The 20,668-nt window shown below is 36.2% G+C and overlaps 1 protein-coding gene across 18 annotated transcripts in view; it reads left to right on the plus strand.

The window, feature by feature from the left end:
• The window catches only part of gje1a (gap junction protein epsilon 1a), a 374,500-nt gene that overhangs the window by 248,129 nt on the left and 105,703 nt on the right, over positions 1-20,668 (plus strand). For 15 of the 18 annotated variants that reach the window (XM_073932434.1, XM_073932435.1, XM_073932436.1 and 12 more), the window contains one exon: positions 7,614-7,729. The gene's annotated coding sequence lies outside the window, so the exon portion shown is untranslated. Of the gene's footprint in view, positions 1-7,613; positions 7,730-7,827; positions 7,938-20,668 lie in introns of all 18 variants that reach the window. The other 3 variants (XM_073932438.1, XM_073932444.1, XM_073932447.1) reach the window with 1 other exon arrangement.

Consider the following 20,668-nt stretch of genomic DNA (forward strand, 5'->3'; position numbering starts at 1 on the left):
TGAGGTAAACGGTCAGCTGGTAAGCTCAAAATAAACGGCGTTATAGAGCCCTGCATGCTTCATTTTAAAGACAAAATGCAGCCATACATACATCTACCTACATAATCCATGATCTCCAGAAATATAAATAGGGGTACGTTTTCAGAATGAGACATGTTGCAATGTTCTCTGGTTTTGTAATCAGCATGAAATTTATGCAATGTACAGTCTTTCCCATCTGATCTCATTATTTAAAATGAGTTCCTATCTTCACCATTCCAGTGCAAATCACACAACAACAATCACTTGAACGGCCACAAATTTGTAAGCAAAGAGGTCATGTTGATTTAAGGGAGAATATTTGCCATCAGGAGTAAGGTGGACATTACCTCAGAAGACCAGCTCAAGCAGACACAGCTTTAATCAGTGGATAATATTGTGTAACACTAAAGGCATTGATTATTACGATGGTTATATTGCTTAAGTGACAGGATGACGTAAAATTCATTTTAAATAAAGGTATTGATTATTGCGATGATTATATTGCTTAAGTGACAGGATGACGTTTGATGGCATCCTTCAGAAACAGTCCTAAAGGAGGCTTTTGCCATGAAATGTAGATAAAATTTGGAACTTTGCACTTTACTACATCCAACCAGCTCACAGTGAAAACAAAAGCCATGCCCACTATTTTCTCATTTAATGTTCAGTTTCTCTCAGAATCTCAATACAAAAACAGACTTTAACCCTCTACTGCACACATTATGATAGATCTATAAAAAAAATATTTCACTGATTTTATTATTTTTTTTCCCTAAAAACTTGAAATGCTGTAAAAAAAAAATGTGGATTTTTTTCTTTTTTAAGGTACTTTATGATATGTTGCCTCATGGCAACAATGTCCAACAGTGGATCTAACTTAGAAATTTCTAATTTAAAACTTTCCTTATAATTAATAATTTTGTTGCTTGAAAGTATTTAATTGGAGTTGCAGTATTATAAGCTTTAACACAGAACTTATAAATGACACCTCAAACATACTTTCCAACAACTCGTATTCCAACAGCTCTTATTATTTATAATAATTATTTATTAATAAATAATAAATAATTATTTATTATTTGTTATTAATAATAAAAATTTATTAATTTATTATTAATAAAATATTTTATTAATAATAAAAATTATTAAAAGCAAACATAATATTGTATTATCATGAATACAACATGCAGTGAATTTAAATATTTTTTCCAGTAAATAAATAACAAATAACACGTCTAATATATTTAGATGCAACAGAGTAAATGGTTTCTAGCTAACAATGTTTATATATTATACTATATATTTTACTACACCTGTCTTCTTCACTGCTCTTATCAAATGTCTAATCTGCATCATTCTCATGGTCACTAAAACCCATCTCATACTCATTTTCATCTGCAGGAAGAGCCAGTTCTGTCCATTTATTCTTTCACTTACCATCGAACATGATGGTGCTCGCTAATACACTGTTCCCTGTATTCATATCTATTCAAAAGTAGTATTGCCATTAAAACTAGATTTTATCCATAATGCAAATTCCATTAACATACAACTAATCAACATTATATTATTAGCATTTATGTTGTTATTGTTACAACTTAAAAGCTCAAAGCTGACCTTGCTAACTAGCTAACCTATTGCAATATTGCACGTTCCACAATAGCAGTGTTGCCATTTGGCAACGCATACATTTGATCGATTTACAAGAAACTAATTTGATTTTAAAAAATGAGTTGTAAATATGTCATCATAACTCACTGACATCCTTTGATCCTTGGTTTTTATTGACGTTTACATTTGCATTCAGCAACTACTCACAATAAACGCCAGTCTGTCAGAAATCATGCTACAAAAAAACACTGCATGTCACATGACTTAACCAAAGCACTTCATTGGCTAAGCTAAGGTCTTCTCTTTCCAACAAACAAAAAAAAAAATCAATATTGGTCAAAGAAACAGTAGCAGGGAAATGAACATAAATATTATGTAGCCATATGGCAACACCATGCGGTAGAGGGTTAATTCAAATATTATTTGATTAGGGTATTTAATAAAGATTTTGAAGGGAAATGAAAATTATGAAAATTAAAATAATGAAGAGAGACCATTTATAACCAGAACTACTATGTACTGTACATATAATATCATATGTACAGTATATAGTAATATAAACAGTTATAATTTCATATAACTGTACATATGAAAATAGCATCTTCTTGACATGTTGATAACTCAAACCAAGCTGTTGAGGACAAAATAGTCATTGTTTGCATATGGCATTATACAGATTTCTTAGAAACCTACTTAAGTTTATGCATAAAGTAAAGGGCAAAATTACTGAAGATTTATTTCAGGCTGCTTAGAATCAGTTCTTTCCTTTGGGAGATGACGCCTTTTATTGTGGACATTGATACTGTGCTGACCTTTATTCATTGGGGATACTCATCAAGAGCCCTAGAGATTATGCAGCACCCTAGATGCGATCCAAGACCTGTGGAGAAATGATGATAAAGTATCCATAATCCCGGACCAGGCCAAACTTGAGGTGATGCTGTGGCAGTCATGGAGAAGCAGAGAGCATGAGCTTGATTCCTGAAAGACCACAGCTTCCGGCGCCTAAACTGCAGCTCTGCACAAGAAGTTTGACCGGAGGAGAAATTGTTGTGCCCCATTGAGCCTGGTTTTTCTTAAAGTTTTTTTCCCTTTTTACTTTTGTCAATTGGTAAAGTTTTGTTCCTCATCACTGTCGCCACTGGCTTGCTTGGTTTGGGACTTGTGGAGCTGTGCATCGATGGATTTTCTCTTCAGTGTTTGGACTTTCAGCAGTGAAATTTAAACCACACTGAACTAACCTGAACTTCAACTCTGAAAACTGGACTGACAGACAGTTTCAATTTACTAGAACTTTGATGTTAAGCAGCGTTGATACAATCTGCATTGTAAAAGTGCTATATGCTTAAACAAGAATTGAATACATTCATTAACATCTACACATGAAGGGTGATATCCAAAAATTAAAAGCATAAAAGAAGCATTGGACTTTGTGTTCTACAGAAAAAAGAAAGTCATTCATATTTTGAAGTAACATTAAGGTGAGCAAATAATTACAATTGCCAGTTTTGGTGGCCTAAGCTGTTCCTACTAATCAAGAAGATACAATTTCAACAAAATATCATTGATTTCTTCAGCATAATCTGACCTTCATTTTTGAATACACTCATTATGTCTTCACGTCCCATCTGGAACCAATCTCAATTTCATGGCGCATAGAATAGATCCTCAAAGCTGACTTTCAAGTAACCCTTCCTTACTTTTGACAGCTTCTTTTTTTATATCTTGATCTCAAACTGCATCTCAATGACCATCCATATCTTCATAGGAAGGTCTGTTCACCAGACCTTAAGTTTTACATGTTTCTTATTTTAGTATATAAAGTCTGTATAGGCACAGCAAAGAGCTTTGTATGAGTAAAGTTGAACTGATAAAATCTTTGGCCTTCAGTTTTGCTACATCAAACCTTAATGAACTTGGCATCTTTGCTGCTTTATTTTATAGATATACGCAGTAGCTGGATTCAGTTAAATCAGCCAGAAAAGAATGCTTAATGGCTAATTTACTTTTAAAGCCTAATATACTGTAGTGAAATGTCTAAAAAGAGATCAAAAGGCTCTAGAGTGAAGTTGAGGTTCACAGTTTAGTAATTAAATGCATGGATATGAAATAAAATGTCAAGGTTGTTGCATTTAATACAAGTTCTTTGAAATTCTTCATTTTGTCTTGCATTTAGGATTATTACATTTATTATAAACATGTAGTTTATTTTATATTGAACATTGTCGCAAGAACATACGATAGAGATAGGGATGGCTGATGTGAAACTGATGTTTCGGCAGTGTCCAGATCTCGAAGCGCAAGTGTTTCGAAACAATGCACTGAAGCAAAATCCAAAACACCCAGGTCATGTGACTAAAGGTGATTCAAAACAACCACATCATGTGACTAAAGGTGATTAAAAAAACCTAGGTCAAGTGACTAAAGTGCTTCGAAACACCAGGTCACATGACTAAATCAATTCAACGTGTCGTTCATTTCAGAAGTGTTTCGAGACCTGTCGAAACTGCATTTGATTGACAGGATCAGAAAAAATCTCGTGTGGCCTTGTGGACTGTGCATGTGCACAAAACAACTGTGCTGCAAATGACCCGAGTTTGAAACCAGACTTGAACAAATACTTTGAAATTATGACCTGGTGTATTTTATTAATGTCACTTTTGTATGACCAAAACAAGACATATTTATTCATGAATGAACAAGTGTTCATTCGGATGTCAGACCAGTGTTAAAACAAAACACATTACAAGATCAGAGCTTTTAAAAACTAACATCTATAGCTGCATCACCCTGGATTCAAACCTATTATCTCTGCGTGCTAGTCAGGAACTCTCACCTCTTCACTAAATCATATAGTACTTTGACTCTACAACGTGGGTTTTAATACCTCAATATACTTAACTGTGTCTTTTGCTAAAACTGTTCCAGAGCAATACATTAAAAATGACCACTAGGTGACAGGTTTCTGAATGTTTGACGCTTCGACACATTTGCTTCAACTGTTTCAGTGTTTTACGAAGCCTTGCTATGCCCACTTCTAACTAGGGAAACGTTTTGTAAAGTTAAAGCCAAACAAGACTCAGCAATGTGTGTGAGGAAGTGAGGTGTGTATATGTGTAGTCCATATAGTCAGTTTTCATGAGCTTCAGCTGTGTCCAAGTAATCAGAAGTGATCCAGAACTGGTGTGTGAGTGTGGTGTCTGATGGGTAATGTAGTGCAGTTCAGTGGCAGTATTGTAGTTTGAGTGTTTTCCAGCGATCTGCAAGGGCTAGATTGCTAGCGATTGTGACAACACTATTAAATAAATATTTGTAAAAGATTTACCCGCACTGTAAAAATGTTGGGTTCCACACAATCAATTTGTGTTAGGACAACATCAAGGAATTAAGTGAACTTACTAGTTTTGAGAAATTTAAGTCTATTGAACATAAAACAATTAAGTTGTCCAAAAAAACTTAATAATTGTGTTGTTTCAGCTCAATTTAAATAAGTAGTTTGACCAAACAGAGCGAATGTTGGATTTGTCCATATTTGACTGTTGTTATGACAACCCAGCATTTTTTAAAGTATAGACTGCCATTTCTGCCAACCATAGCCTGCTCCCATGTAACGAACATCATTAAAACACCTTTAAAACATGCTGGATGTAAGCATGTAACATAAAACACATGCTGTGTGCTGGGCATTTTAAGAGATTAACTAACTTAATTAATTAATGAATGTGAAACGCTTTGCCCCAATGCGAAAACACTAAATGAATTCCTCCGAGCAAAGAAGCAGGTGTTTACATGAGGATGCATGATCACTTGGGTGGCTTAACATAACTCCATGAAGGACAAATGAGTGCTCTGTGAGGGAAAAAAGCAATTACAAAGCTCTGAAGGGCACTCCGCTGGGACGCCGCGAGTGCGCTAGCATTCGATTCAAGGACTGACTTATGTGTTCCTCCATCTAGTCTACCAGCCACACAAAAAGACACTGCAATTGGGGTGACTGTTGTGCCGAGATATGATGACCTTCAAGAACCCCATTATTGATGCGGCCACTTCGGCTGGAACAGGACAAAAACATGGAGGGAAAGACATTGATGGACACTTGAGCTGTAATGGAGGTCCTTCAGCTTTGCTGTTCATAATAGTGGTTTGTGTCTTCACTCAGACCACAATGGGCTCAACTGACAAACAATACTTTCTGAAGTCACTTATTTATGTGCATTTTTCAGTTTATTTTCACTGAACAACAACAACATTTTGTATTGTTTTATGTATTATGTAGTCTTTTCGTTTAATCCTTTTGGAAAAGTAAACAGTTGATCAGAATCAAATATTATGGCTTTTTTTTTCAATCCAATTTTTAGGTATTTTTATATTCTCAAAGACTTAGAATGTATGGAAGACTTTGTTTGGTTTGGTCTGTTACCTAATAAAATATTGAAAAGATTATTGTTAAACTATTAACCAACACTCCCTCCCCACCTTTTATTTTTTTCTTCAATTTCTGTTTAATGGAGGGAACATTTTTTCAACACATTTCCAAACATAACAATTTTAATAACTCATTTCTAATAAATAAAAATTATTTTATTTTTGCCATGATGACAGTAAATAATATTTGACTAAACATTTTTAAAACACTTCTTTACTGCTTAAAGTGACATGTAAAGGCTTAACTGGGCAGGTTAGGGTAATTATGCAAGTTATTGTATAACCATGGTTTGTTCTGTAAACTATCGGAAAAAAAATATATAGCTTAAAGGGGCTAATAATTTTGACCTTAAATTGTTTTTTAAAAATTAAAAACTGCTTTTATTGTAGCCAAAATAAAACAAATAAGACTTTCTCCAGAAGAAAAATATTATCAGACATACTGTGAAAATTTATATACATATAAATTTCTCCAATTATGCCTTTTGTACATTGTCATTATCAGTGACATTTCTGGTAAAAATCAATATATAAAAATATTGGGCTTGACTAAAAACAAACATTTAAAGGGTGATAAATACTGAATGACCTTGGCAAGGACCTGAAAAATAATTACATTTTGGCCGCATTTACACTGCACTGTTCAAGTGACTCAATTTAGATTTTTTTTGTCCCATGTGGCACAGATCAGAAATGGCCCATGTACGTGTAAGCAGGAACAAATCACGTTGATTCCGATTTACTCAAATCAGATTCAGGCCTTTTCATATGTGGAAATTTATCCGATATGAATCGCGTCATTAAAAACTACAGTGAATGACGTCAAGTCTGACACTTTCTTTTCAGAACAGACTTCGGCAGAGTGCCAAACCTTAAATCTCATACACGAGGACTAAATACGATTTTGTATTATCACATAGCACACGTTCTTAAGTATGTTAACGAGAGCGAGAGAGTGCAATGTCCGCCACGTAACCAATATAAACTAATATAAAACTAGTGCATAGCTACATCATGTGCATAAATTATGCCAGGGACATTACATTAAGATGCCTATAGCTAAAAAAAAAGAATATATATCAAATGAAGATGGACAAATGAGAACCTTTCTGTCATAAACTATAGTAAAACAGTTTGGCAAAAGCTGCGAACAGGAATAGAGAAAAGAGCACTCTTTAAATATCAGCTGTTAGTCAGCGCCTGCTTTTTTTCGTAGTCATTGTGCCTTTACTGTGTGCTGTGTAAGTGCAGACGATCGGATATGAGTCACTTTTAAAAGATGATGTAAGCAGGTCATCAAAAAATCGGATACAGTCACAAAATCGTAATTGACCATCAAGATCTGCAGTGTAAATTCAGCCTTTGTCACATCAAAACACAAAGTGACTATTTTACATTTCCTACTTGGACTGTTTGCTGAGGCTGTGAATTAAAGATAATAGTACTGCAAATGTTTGTTGCAGAGTCCAATTGTTTAACTTCATAATGTAAATGTATCATCAGGAGCCACAAGTATCAATTTCATTAAGCCTCTATATGTTGTTTTCGTTTTCAAGGTGCCTGAAGCCATTGACTTGCATTTCATGAATCACCAAGCACCACGGATGCAGCAAAAAATCTTCTTTAATGTTCTACTGCAGTGAAACGTCGTCTCATCTTAGTTGGCCTGAGGGTGAGTAAATTAACAGCACATTTTCATTTTTAGGTGAACTGCCCCTTTAATGTCCATGAGCCAAGATGACAGATTTTAAACTGCGGTACTTTTGTCAGGTCCTGCGGCAAACACACAACCGCATCTGAGATAAATGGCGTTGCTAGTTTTTCTCTAGACCTGCTTGGTTTCCTCTGCTCGATGACCTCTGACCCCCCTCGGTTACAAGGTTTGTTATGGTACATAACTGTCATAACTGAGTCTTTGCACCAGCGAAAGATGTTATCAAAAATGGCAGTTCCACAAACAGAGCAAGTTCCAGAGGCAACCGCATTTTTCGAGCACATCATCTTGGGGTCTTCATTTCTCCACCAACTAAAATCACTTGTTCCTTTGTGGGCCCTGACAGAATTTATAAACTCATGTCCAGAGCGGGCCGAGGAAGCATTTCACTGTCAGTCAGATTGACATCTTCAGAAACTGAAGCCTTTGTATTTTTTTCCCAGGTGTAGAGGTCGTCGTCTCGGCTCCAAAAAGATGATAAACAGATTTGGCAGTGTGTGTACATTGTGTGGCAAACTATTATAGTTTTATTTATTTATTATTATTGTATCATATAAATTGCAAGTTGTCGAGGGGAACTTTACACCCTTTAATCCTAATGGGAAGGAACTTTATGTTTCACCTTTTTTATTCTTTAAAATCCCCCCGAGTTACAATGAAATGAAGGTCTGAAGTCTATACTAATGGACAGTTCTTTCCCCAGAGTGTGCACTAGCATTGGTTTAGAATAGAGATGTGCGGAGCAGCCGGTATTTGTATTTGTATTTGTTGAGGGGGGAAAAGTATTTGTATTTGTATTTGTATTTGTATTCGAGTAAAATTCAAAATGGCGCAAAAATATATATTTTTTTCTATTACTCTTCTAATTTACGTTATAGTGAAAGTATTGTTTAATTATACCCATTGTATAAATTATAGACATGCAATATTGGCTGTTGTTTTTGAACATGTGACAAGAAATGTCATTGAAAAGAAAATAACATAGAAGCCATTATCTCATCTATGGTTAAACCAACAACTAATAAAATACCATTGTGAATATTATGAACCCCACCACCACCGTTCTTGTTGAAGGACACTGAATAGACAGAATAAAAATAAATAATACTTCAAAAAACTGTTCATCTTCTGAAAGAACTTCTTTCCAATGCACAGAATTCCAAAAACTAAAATTAACAAAATAAATCTAAATAAACCCCTGCCTGGGAGATCTAGCAGAACAAAAGTATTCTATATAATACTAAAAGATACAGCCCTGCTTTTGTCATCTGCCTGCCACAAAAAAGACACAAAGTTTGTTTGTTTGTTTTTTTTTTTTTGTTTGAAACTGACTTGCTGGGGCAGAATGTGGCTGTGTTGATGGTTTGGTGCATGTGGAGGATTTAGTAGAACATAGCTGTGCTGACTGAGGGGATTGATGCTTGTGGGGGGTTCACAGACAGTATCAGGAGAGGATGTTTTTAGTGCATGTGATAATACATTACATAGAAGGTTGCGCGGTGGCACAGTGAGTAGCACTGTCGCCTGACAGCAAGAAGGTTGCTGGTTCGAGCCCCGACTGGGTTCTCCCCATGTTGGCGTGGGTTTCCTCCGGGTGCTCCGGTTTCCCCCACAGTCCAAACACATGCAATACATGTGAATTGGGTAAGCTAAATTGTCCCTATTGTATGTGTGTGAAAGAGAGTGTATGGATGTTTTCCAGTGCTGGGTAGCAGCTGGAAGGGCAGCCACTGCGTAAAACATATGCTGGATAAGTTGGTGGTTCATTCCACTGTGGCAACCCCAGATTGATAAAGGGATTTAGCCGAAAAGAAATGAATGATTATGCATAGAAGATGTTGACAGATGTTTAATATCTCTGCCTCTGCTGATTTCACTTTTGTAAACATTTTACAGTATCACTTTGTTTTATCTGCAGCACCACTGACTGTAAAATGCTTCCACACAGAACCTGAAGGTTTTTTTTTTTCTTTTGACTGGTGAAGGACCAAGAAATGGCTCAGCAGTAGTCTTTTTCACTCTTTTTCTGGGTGCCCAAATGTATTTGAGGAGTTTCAAGTTAATAAAAAGTGACGGGAAGCTATGCTAAGGTTAACTAGCCTATAGCATATATCTTGCTGTCTGCAAAAGACAATTTAGACGTACCATATAACTCCCATAAGTGCATACTATTCGACACAACTGCACAAGCATCGTTTTAACCTTTATAAACGAACGTTAACGTTACTCTGTCAACAGTCTATTGCCTAAATTACCACGCTAACAGAGCTAACGTTGCGTAAACAGAGCACCCGGTTGCAGACGTCAATAATGTAATAGAATATCAAACTCCGCTTCAACTCCGCTACAAGTTTATAAACTGCCTTTGGAACCCAATTAAGGTACAAAAATCTATTTAACAAAAATAGTGATGCAGTGAAGTATTTTTTTTCGCTCAGCCGAGCCTTCTGTCTGTTGCTGTGGAGAAGCTTGCTCCTGACACCTTTTATCTCCGCCCCACCCTCCGACTACTGAGCGTCTCTCTCTCTCTCTCTCTCTCTCTCTCTCTCTCTCTCTCTCTCTCTCTCTCTCTCTCTCTCTCTCTCTCTCTCTCACTTACTCACTCACGCGGGCATGCACTGTGGTCTCATGAGGAAACGCTGCTTTTTGTTAGTGTTTTTCTTGCTCACGAATACAAATAATTTTTCAAGTATTTGTTCGAATCAAGTATTCGTAAAAACACGCTATTCGTGCCTTTCCGAATACCGTATTCGGGTTTGGCTTCACCCTTAGTTTAGAAGTAGGACCATGACAGTATTGAAACAGCTTAACTGTTTATATGTTCTGTGTGTGTGACGTTTCAGCTTAAAATACGCCACAAATAAAGTTTTAGAACTCTTTGAAACTGCCCGTCTTTTTGGCTTTGATCCAAATTCTGCATTTTTGGTGACCGTCGCTTTAAATTTAAATGAGATTGAGAAAGAGGGTGGAGCTACAAACGCCTAAGGCTACATCCGAAATAACTTACTACTCTGTAGGTACTGCAATTGAATTTGAATTTACTACTTGACCATTAGAAAAGTATGTTCTATACAGTATAAATGTGAGTATTTTGAATGGAACTCGGATGTACTACATCCACCATTTTGTCATAATGAGACCTACTCGCATCAGTTGCGTTGCTTTACTCCTATTCATGAATTCTGTTGCGATGCATTATGGAATAGTGTAGTGTCCATTAGATGCTAACTTCAGAATCTTGCAGAAAATAGTAAGTCATCCGGGTACTTCTTGCATACTGTTTTTCCAAATTTTTTGAATTCTGACTTACTGTTCGGCTTGCATACTGTTTTTAGCGTACTATATAGTATAGAAGTATGTGATTTCAGACGCAGCCATCGAGTCAGCATAGTGGCAGATTAAAAACAATACTAATGTCCTATGCTTATGCGGGTAAAATTGTCACTAATGGGCGGGGCTTTCCCCCTCTGATGACATGTATAAAGGAAGTATGTTAATCACAGTGTTTCGTCTTTGCTTAATATCTTAAATAATTGTACTTTTTTTTTTTTTTTTTTTTTTTTTTAGGGAAAAGTCAAAAAATTTGATTCAAAATTCCAAAAAGTGCAAAATTCCACTGAGGTAATTTTTACAACAGTCAACAAAGTGAAGCAAAAAGTGTAAGATAGGTTGTCAGATTTGAAGTCCATGTTTTAATTATACCCAGATGTGGGGGTTTAATGGTTGTTGATGGTGACTTATACTACCGGTCACTTTATTAGGTACACCTTACTAGTAGCCGGGTTGGACCATATTATCTTCAGAACTGCCTTAATTCTTTGTGGCATAGATTCAACAAGGTACTGTAAATATTAGAGATTTTGGTCCGTATTGACATGATAGCATCACGCTAAGTTGCTGCAGATTTGTCAGCTGCACACACATGATTCGTATTCCCAGTTCCACCACATGCCAAAGGGGCTTTATTGGATTGAGTTCTGGTGACTGTGGAGGCCATTTAAGTACAGTCAACTCATTGTCATGTTCAAGAGACCAGTTTGAGAGGATTCACACTTTATAACATGGCGCATTATCCTGATAGAAGTAGTCATCAGAAGATGGGTACACTGTGGTCATAAAGGGATGGACATGGTCGGCAACAATAGTCAGGTAGGCTTTCTATCAGCTCAAACCAGTCTGGCCATTCTCCTCTGACCTCTGGCATCAACAAGGTATTTGCACCCACAGATCTTCTGCTCACTGGATATTTTCTGTTTTTTGGACCATTCTCTGTAAACCCTAAAGATGGTTGTGCGTGAAAATCCCAATAGATCAGCAGTTTTTGAAATACTCAGATACCCAGATCTGGCACCAACAACTATGCCTTGTTCAAAGTCACTTAAGTCACCTTTCTTCCCCATTCTGATGCTCAGTTTGAACTCCAGCAGATTGCATGTCTATATGTGTAAATTCATCGAGTTGCTGTCATTGGCTGATCACAAATTTGTCTTAACAAGCAGTTGGACAGGTGTACCTAATAAAGTGGCCAGTGAGTGTAAATGTCTAGAACTGAGACTTCCAGAGAAGCTATATTTTCTGTATTTATTTTTAGTTTTTAAATTTGCAAACCCTTAAAATGTTCTTTTTGAAATATTATTCCAAAAATAAAGGTTGTCAAATAAACTAGTCTGAGAGTGCCAGTTGGCTTGGATATACCTTATACCAGGGAAATGAAGAAGTTTAAAAGTGAAAAGTCATCTTATCCCAAAAAATGCTTACGGGGTCTCTAACGCTGCATCTATTTTAAGACTATTATTTATGCCTTTTTGCTGTAAAAAAAAGCAACAACAGGCATATTTTACCTGGTCTGAACCTTAAATAAGGTGTGCTGGTGTAAGCTAATGCATTCATATTAAACATTGACAATAGCTTTCATACATATTCAAAAACTCCTGTAGGCAAATTGAGGTTCTTCCAAATGCTGAACTTAAACCCCTAATTCTCTTTCCATGGAAATCTTCAGTGTTAAAATTCAGTGTGTCTAAATCTTCTGCACTTCAGTTCCATCTCTCAAGCACCTTTAAAGGAAATTGAAAACCAAATGATTTCGAATGAATGAATAATGATGTCGAGTTTACTAGATGATGAAAATAAATGTCAAATAATCAGAGCTATGTCCAATTTTTAAAGCCCTTTTCTTGATAAGCCAAGGTAAAACTTTTTGTCTTTGCCATTACACTGAATTCCGGTCGATTCTTCTGAATTTGATGAATAAATCATCCATGTCACAGGTCTAACAGAGTGTCTCTGATTGTTATTAAGAGCCTCATTTAAAACTGAAATCCTGTGAGAAGCCCATTTTATTTCAGTGCAGTGCAGTGTTGCATCGCTGCGGGTTTTTAATTTGTTTCTGCGGTTCAGAGATAAAAAAAGGCAAGTGGGAGATTCAAGAGTTGTGGCGTATCCTTAGGAGACAGCATCACTTAATATTTGTCTTATGCCAATTATGTAAATTAATTTTCTGTTTGTGCAGCGTAATCTCTAGGTGAGAAATCGAGACCGCCAAGGACTGCTGAGCCCTAGGTGTTCCTGAACTTCATATTGATCTAAAATTAAAGTCAAAGTATTCAACGTTCTGGCTCATTTGAATCTGTGATGGTTGTTAAGATCACATGGCCATTTTTTCTTCGGTTATGTTATGATTTTAGCTGTTATACAGTGTTTGTACCTGTGTTTGAGTGGATATTTTCTGTTTTTTTTTTTTTATTACATACGTTGTTACAGGGTGACACGGTGGCTCAGTGGTTAGAAGGTTGCTGATGTGAGTCCCAGCTGGGCCAGTTGGCATTTCTGTGTGTAGTTTGCATGTTCTATTTGGATGGTCCAGTTTCCCTTACAGTCCAAATACATGTGGTATAGGTGTAGGTATAGGTATAGATCGTAGTATATGCGTGTGTGTGTGTGTATAAGTGTTTCCCAGTACTGGGTTGCGGCTGGAAGGGCATGAGATGTGTAAATCATATGCTGGATAAGTTGGGGGTACATTCCACTGTGGTGACCCCTGATGAATAAAGGGACTAAGCTGAAGGAAAATAAATGAATAATTAAAGTTAGAAGTATGTAACTTTTCAAAAAGTTGTAATCTGATGGTTGCAAGGTCATTTTTTCTTTGTTTACGTTATGATTTAAGCTCATATACAATGTCTGTATTTATGTTTGGGTGTATATTTTCTGTTTGTGCAACATCCCCATGTATAAACAGATTGGTAACATCTGGTATCCTACGCTCTTGAAGTTGAGAGCCGACTTCTGAAACTCAAATCGTGCCGCAGGATGTTATTTTTCAACTCAGCGTTATGTTTCCTTACGGCGAGGCGTATTTGCGAGCGGTTGGGAGCCTGTGCATCCTGTGATGAGAATGATCTTGAAGGCCTTCTCGTGTGACATGATCAGCTTTCGGTGTAAATTCTTCCTTGAATTGCTTCCTGGCATGGGAAAAAGCACCTTAAGGGTATTGAGGGATGAAACTGGATTCATGTCATTTCTGGAGTGCGAGCATGTGGCACATGGCATCAGCTGATGAACAGATGTATCGAGATGGAAGAAAATGGAAAAGGCTTATTGAATATTTTTTGTGGTGTAGCTGCAGTGAAGCTGTTATGTGGAGCTGAGGTGCCATTTATCACCAATTCATCTTGTCCATATTATTCCGAAGGTCTTGGTGTGCTTGTCAATCAAATAAATATAGTTTCTTATTGACTTTCATGAATTGGAATGCTCTTTATAAGAATTATGAATGAAAAACGTCAGTGTGTGCACGTCCTATAAAAACTTTAATAGACGCTTGATCAAAATGAAACAAAAACAAAATATTAACCAAACAAAAACTGGCAAAGTGCTGCTATTGCTCTCAAAAGTCAATTTTTGGAGACACATCAACCTACATGGTCTGCATCAGGGTCTTTATAAGAATTATGTCACTATTGTACAGTATACTGCAGCCCATCAACATCAGGGATTGTCGGCAACTGTAGATTGTGTTACATCAGAAATTAGTTTTTTTTTCCAACTTTTATTGTATATTATATTGCTTCAATATGTTACCATACATAAGCCATTATTTTCCTCCCTGCAGGATGTGGAGATTGAAATTTATGCAAATAAGCTCTATGACAAATTGCATATAACATTGTTTGTACAATCATACCACCAAAGTGGTATTCAAGTAATAGTTATTGTGATTTATAATAATGTTTCCTGATATTTGCTGTCTATGTGTATTATAAGGAATGCACATGAGCAAGTTAAGATGAGTAATATCATTACATTTAAATATAACAATGACATTTAAATTATACTGAGAAAAAAAGCAGTTTTTTTATGCTACAGAGTCTAAAAGGCTTTGCAAAGCAATGTAAAAACATTTGCTCTATTTCTGTGTGTAATATTAAGCAGTATATGAATCTTGAAACTTGAAAGAGGTTGTTAATTAAGGGGTCATGAAACACCAAAACACATTTTTTGAGCTTTTGACAGTCATATATGTTTCCTACACTGCCAAAAACACTATTAGGACACATATATTTCACAAAAAAATGAAAATTGGTTGTTTTTGCGTTTTTTCGAGCAAATTCGTTTTTCCGGTTTGAAACAAATTTTTAAAAGCTGCGTCACGCCGATTAGGTCCTTGCATGTATTCCAGCATGTAGACCAAGGGTGACCAACCCTGTTCCTGGAGAGCCACCTTCCTGCAGATTTCTGTTGCTACCCATATCAAACACACCTGAATCAATTAATTAGGACCTGAACACCACGTGATAATTACAGGCAGGTGTGTTTGATATGGGTTGCAACTGAAATCTGCAGGAAGGTGGCTCTCCAGGAACAGGGTTGGCCACCCCTGATGTAGACTTTCTGTCTCTACCTGGGAGTACTTTGTGATGTCTCTAAGGCCCCGTTTTGACTAGTGCGTTTTAGTTTGAAAACGCATAAGTTTTGCTATGGTTACGCCATCCGTCCACACTACGCCGGAGTTCTCGAGCGCCGAAAACGGAGGGTTTCGAAAACGTTGGAGAGGCCATTTTCATTCTGAAACGCTGCTGCTCCGTCTCAGTGTGGATGGGGAAAGACGGAGACATCTGAAAACGGAGGCGGGGCTGCAGACATTCGCCTCTCTGATTGGGGCTTTTCCTCAATATTAAGTAGCCTAACACACAGTTCAGTCCTGAATCTTCTCCATGTAAGTTCAGACTTCGCAAGTTTGATCAAGGCTGCATCTCTTCTTCTCAGTTTGATATGGAAAACATACCGAGGACACGCGTCAATCTTCACAGGGAACCGTGTACTTTATAACTTCATTCACATCACCTTGGCTACGTTGTTTCACTTTCTCAACAATAAAATGTAAACTTGATATAAGGAACTGCCTATTTTTATTTTAATATTAACAACTAAACAGACAGCAGAAATGTTGAGGCGTCGTGCTGCATGAGCGTCATCTTCACTGTGTGGATATTTATAACAAAACGGAGCCGATAACAACTGCCTCCTTTCAATTTCAGTGAAAATACGAAACATACCCTCTCTTTTGCTGAATATCAGTTTTAATAATCGATAATGGCCATTATAAAAGTATAACATACAATAAGTGTATACATTATAGGAAATAAAGGCAAGCGATCAGTCAAAATACAGAATAGGCTACGTGGTTACATTAATCATTAACTTATCTTTGCGCTCAGCCAAAACACGTTACCTGAGAACAAGTAATAGATTCCAATGACCAAAGTCAGGGAATATGTCTTTAGATAAAGACAACAAGATTAATGAAATATCACGTTTAATAAATATAGTGAGATTAGATCCAGCGGGAGATGCTTGATGAGAAGTCCGACTAGCAGGGCTCTCATCTGGGTAGATGGGCTCCAGCGATTGCCAAAGTGTGTGTGTGTGGTCACTTGATGTGCGTTTTTAGCGTTTTGGTGTGGACGGAGAGCAGTTCAGAAACGCTGGGTAAAACGCGAGTGTGGACGCGGATCGTTTTCATTCTAAAACGCCGTTTTAAAACTAAAACGCACTAGTGTAAACGGGGCCTAAGTGTGTTGCATTCATTCATGAGAAAGAGTTGGTTCAAACCAATCAGCGCGTTGTATTGTGTATGCTGTGCAACTTCAATAATATGCATGATAGCTTGGAAGACTATTTGCACTTGTACAGTGTTCAGACGGCAGAGAGAGACACCACGTTGTGTTGCCAAAACAAGTAGGTGAAGAAGAAATGTTTGGAGATACGGGTCGTCAGTGTTGCTTTTATTATTTGCTGCATCAAAGGTTTTGTTTTCACTTTCCCGCTATGAGAGTGCAGCTGGAATCACGTGTGGACTACAGTGCACGCAACGCTCGACAAAAATATGTGTCCAAGCAACATTGTTTACCCGAGAGCTTTTCTTATCTGGAAATAGTAAAATCCGGAATTACTGCTTATCTCCTTTTAAAAAAGACGCGGCTCCAGATGGTGTTGATTGTCCTGTCTCTACAGATTTGGTAAGCGAGCAGTGTCTTTGTTTATTCAGATGGCGAAGTTAGTTTGTATCGTCAGCTGTACTCTTTCAGTGTTTAAAAACAGACCTTAGTCAAATGATTTTTAAGTTACTAAAGTTTACAGTACGTTAATATCACTATCGTATTATAGACTGAAAGATCAGCTGTAAATGCTGCACTTCGAGTGTAAACATGTAAACACCGCTATCAAACTATTACCAAAGTGTAGGATTTTCGCTGCATTTTGTGACAGGAATAACATACACGGCTTTCTGGCGCTACCTACCGAGTGCATGTAAGTTCCCGAGAAATACGGAGGTTTCTCACATTTCCTGTGCGGTATCAAACATTGCATTAAAAATAAATGCTTCCAGCAGTTCCTCGAATCAAATATCTTGTTTTTCATGAGGGGCATGAATGAAAATCCTGAATGAAAGTGCCAAACTGCAGTTAAATTCCACTATTTAATAATTTAGCAAATTATTTGATTACTGATGTCCATGTAAACACAGTCACTGTCTTTCTGCCCAAATGTGCCCAAATCGAAACACCAATTTTTTGCAAGTTTTTATGCACCTTCCCTCTTTCCCTCCTCCGACACTCCCCCCTAAACAGAGCTGGTCATGCTTACTTTCCTGACTTATTCCAAACTAGAGGTGTGAAAACACACTGCTGAAACAGGGGGGTTTCCTGGCCCTTTAAATAACCCCAATTTTGCATTAAAAAGGTCATATGGTTTTAGGGGTCTACAACAACATGCTGATATGCGAGCAAGGTCAAAAAACAGTTTCATTGTCTTGTAATATGCATTTGTTTTTTACCTAATTATCTCAACGACTCCCATATGATTCGTTCAGCAATTCATTTGTTCTTAAACTCCTTTGCGCGAAGCTAATCTGTGGGTATTGGTCCGATGACCCAGGCTGTTGCGATTGGTTGACAGCGTTTAGTTTGAGACAGAGAAAAGTCCAACACGGCTATGAAATAGCAGCCAGAGAGTATGTGAGGGCCCAATGCAGGAATGCAATAAATACTCTTAACCCTAACACCAAGTAATAGCAACAACACACATTCAGTATTAACCCACACAGTGAATTGTTACTTTTCAATTTTATGTCAATGATTTGAATACAAAAATGCACAGATTAAACAATTTGAAGTGTCACCTCTTGCTTTCTTATCCTTCCAACCTTTATCACACAATTTCTTGACATTCCTGCTTGAGAATTGTGCATGTATTAGTGCAATGAGCTCATCTGAAGGTGGGCAGTTCAACCAATTATGTAGCCTTTAGATTATTTCATTTACTGAAATAGCTTTTAGTCTATAATTCTATAATATAGAATGATAATTTACTCAATGACAGGTTTTGTGAAAACACCTAGCTATTCAAAACCATTAAAGTCTAATGTCATGCCTTCAACAAGACATTTGATCATTTGATGACTGTAATTTTTTTCTGCAAAATTCTTACACTATAGAATAAAAAAATTCAGATTCACTAAAGTATAGAGATGCTGAAATATAAGCCTGCTTGACTGTGGGCTATGCACTTGGTATAGTGGGACATAGTAAAATTTTGAAATACAAAATACAATATTTAAAGGGATTTTAGTTTTGGAAATACCATGTAAAGGAGTATTTTTTTCTGCAAAACAAATTTTATTTATTTATTTATTTTATTTTATTTTTTTTAATTTATTTATTTATTTTTTTATTATTTGCTTGCTTGCTTACTTATTTGTTTGTTTACTTATTTATTTACTTATTTATTTCTTCACCTGTTTATCTATCTATCTATCTATCTATCTATCTATCTATCTATCTATCTATCTATCTATCTATCTATCTATCTATCTATCTATCTATCTATCTATTTACTTAATTACCTAGTTGCTTACTTACATATTTATTATTTATTAATGAAAATAGAGAGCAGCAATGAATGCAGCACAAAATACAATTACAACTCCAAAATATCACTGGAGCTTGAAGCAGTCAGAAATTAGTGTAAAATGTCATTCCAAAGTCTCTTAAATGTCCAAACATTGTACGTCAAGATCTTTACCTTGTTCAGCAATGAAGTGGTGAGCAATTGGAGTTGCATGTTGAACTGTATTAGTGTGTACTCTAATGCCTTTGTCTTTTTGTGGATGACTAGTATTTTTGTATTTGTATTAGTACAGTTTGAGAAATAGTATTCAACATGTCATGTTTTTTTCTTTTTTTTTCTTTTTTCTTCTGGGAAAAATATTCTAAAGAACCTTTTGACATGGAATTAAACCAGATTTTGGTAAAAACCCAAACAATACAAATATAAAGTGAAAAAAAAAAGTTATGTGTAATAACAATGGAATGACAGAAGGACTACTGAAACTACTGAAAAGTATTTAATACTTCATATAAAGTATTAAGTAAAAAAAAGTAAAAAAAAAAATTTTTTTGTGATAACAGCTTAAAGACGCCTTTCATATGGAGAATGAAGTGTTTTTTTTTTTTTCAACTTCAACATAGTGTAAAAATTTTGATTATTCTTTGGGTTTTGTCTATAAAATCTGAACTTTATTTTATATTTTCTTTTGGATTAAAACCAGGTTATTTCCTGGGCCATTCTGCAGCTTTATTTTCTTTCTCTGAAAGCATTTGAGAGTTTCCTTGGATGGGTTTTGGATCATTGACTTGATGAAATGTCCACCCTGGTTTCATCTTAATCATCCTGCTTATGTACATGTTGTACTAAAGTAGCTGATATTAATTTACACTGATGAATGGCAGAGGGTTGACCACTAACTACTGAGAGATTTCAGCTGCTGTCTGGGCTTTCACTGCCTTTCTACACCTCCCTTTATTTACATGTTCGGTACTTTTTTCCTGTGTCATTTCCTTTTATTACACATAGTTTAATTTGTAAACTAATTAATATTAGTTGATTTGCATATATGGAATTTTTTAGTTGTTACCAACATTTAGAGGAAATTTCAAGTCAACAGCACATTTAGATGTATGTTTTCTGAAACAAATTGTGACGTGTTGAATACTTATTTCCCCCACTACATTTGTACTTGAATTAGTAGTTTTTATTAGACATAATTGAGTTAAAACGTTATATCATAAAAATGCAGCATCCTAGATATCACTGAATTGGAATGACCAGCATCACTTGCTATGGATTAAATGCTAATACTTTTGACCTTCATCTGAACAACCTGCTGCCAGAGGGTTTTAGTCACTTTAGATCTTGCAAAGTCAGTGAAAACTGGAAAGTTCTGCTGCCAGTTAAAGCGGGCTTATTTAATATTCATGAATTACAACGTATTGCCAGATTACCACCAGTGACTGGTAATTATTCCTTTCATTTAAGTTTTTTATACTTCAGAAT

Source organism: Danio rerio, chromosome 20, assembly GCF_049306965.1.
Source record: "Danio rerio strain Tuebingen ecotype United States chromosome 20, GRCz12tu, whole genome shotgun sequence".
In the NCBI taxonomy this organism is placed as follows: domain Eukaryota; kingdom Metazoa; phylum Chordata; class Actinopteri; order Cypriniformes; family Danionidae; genus Danio; species Danio rerio.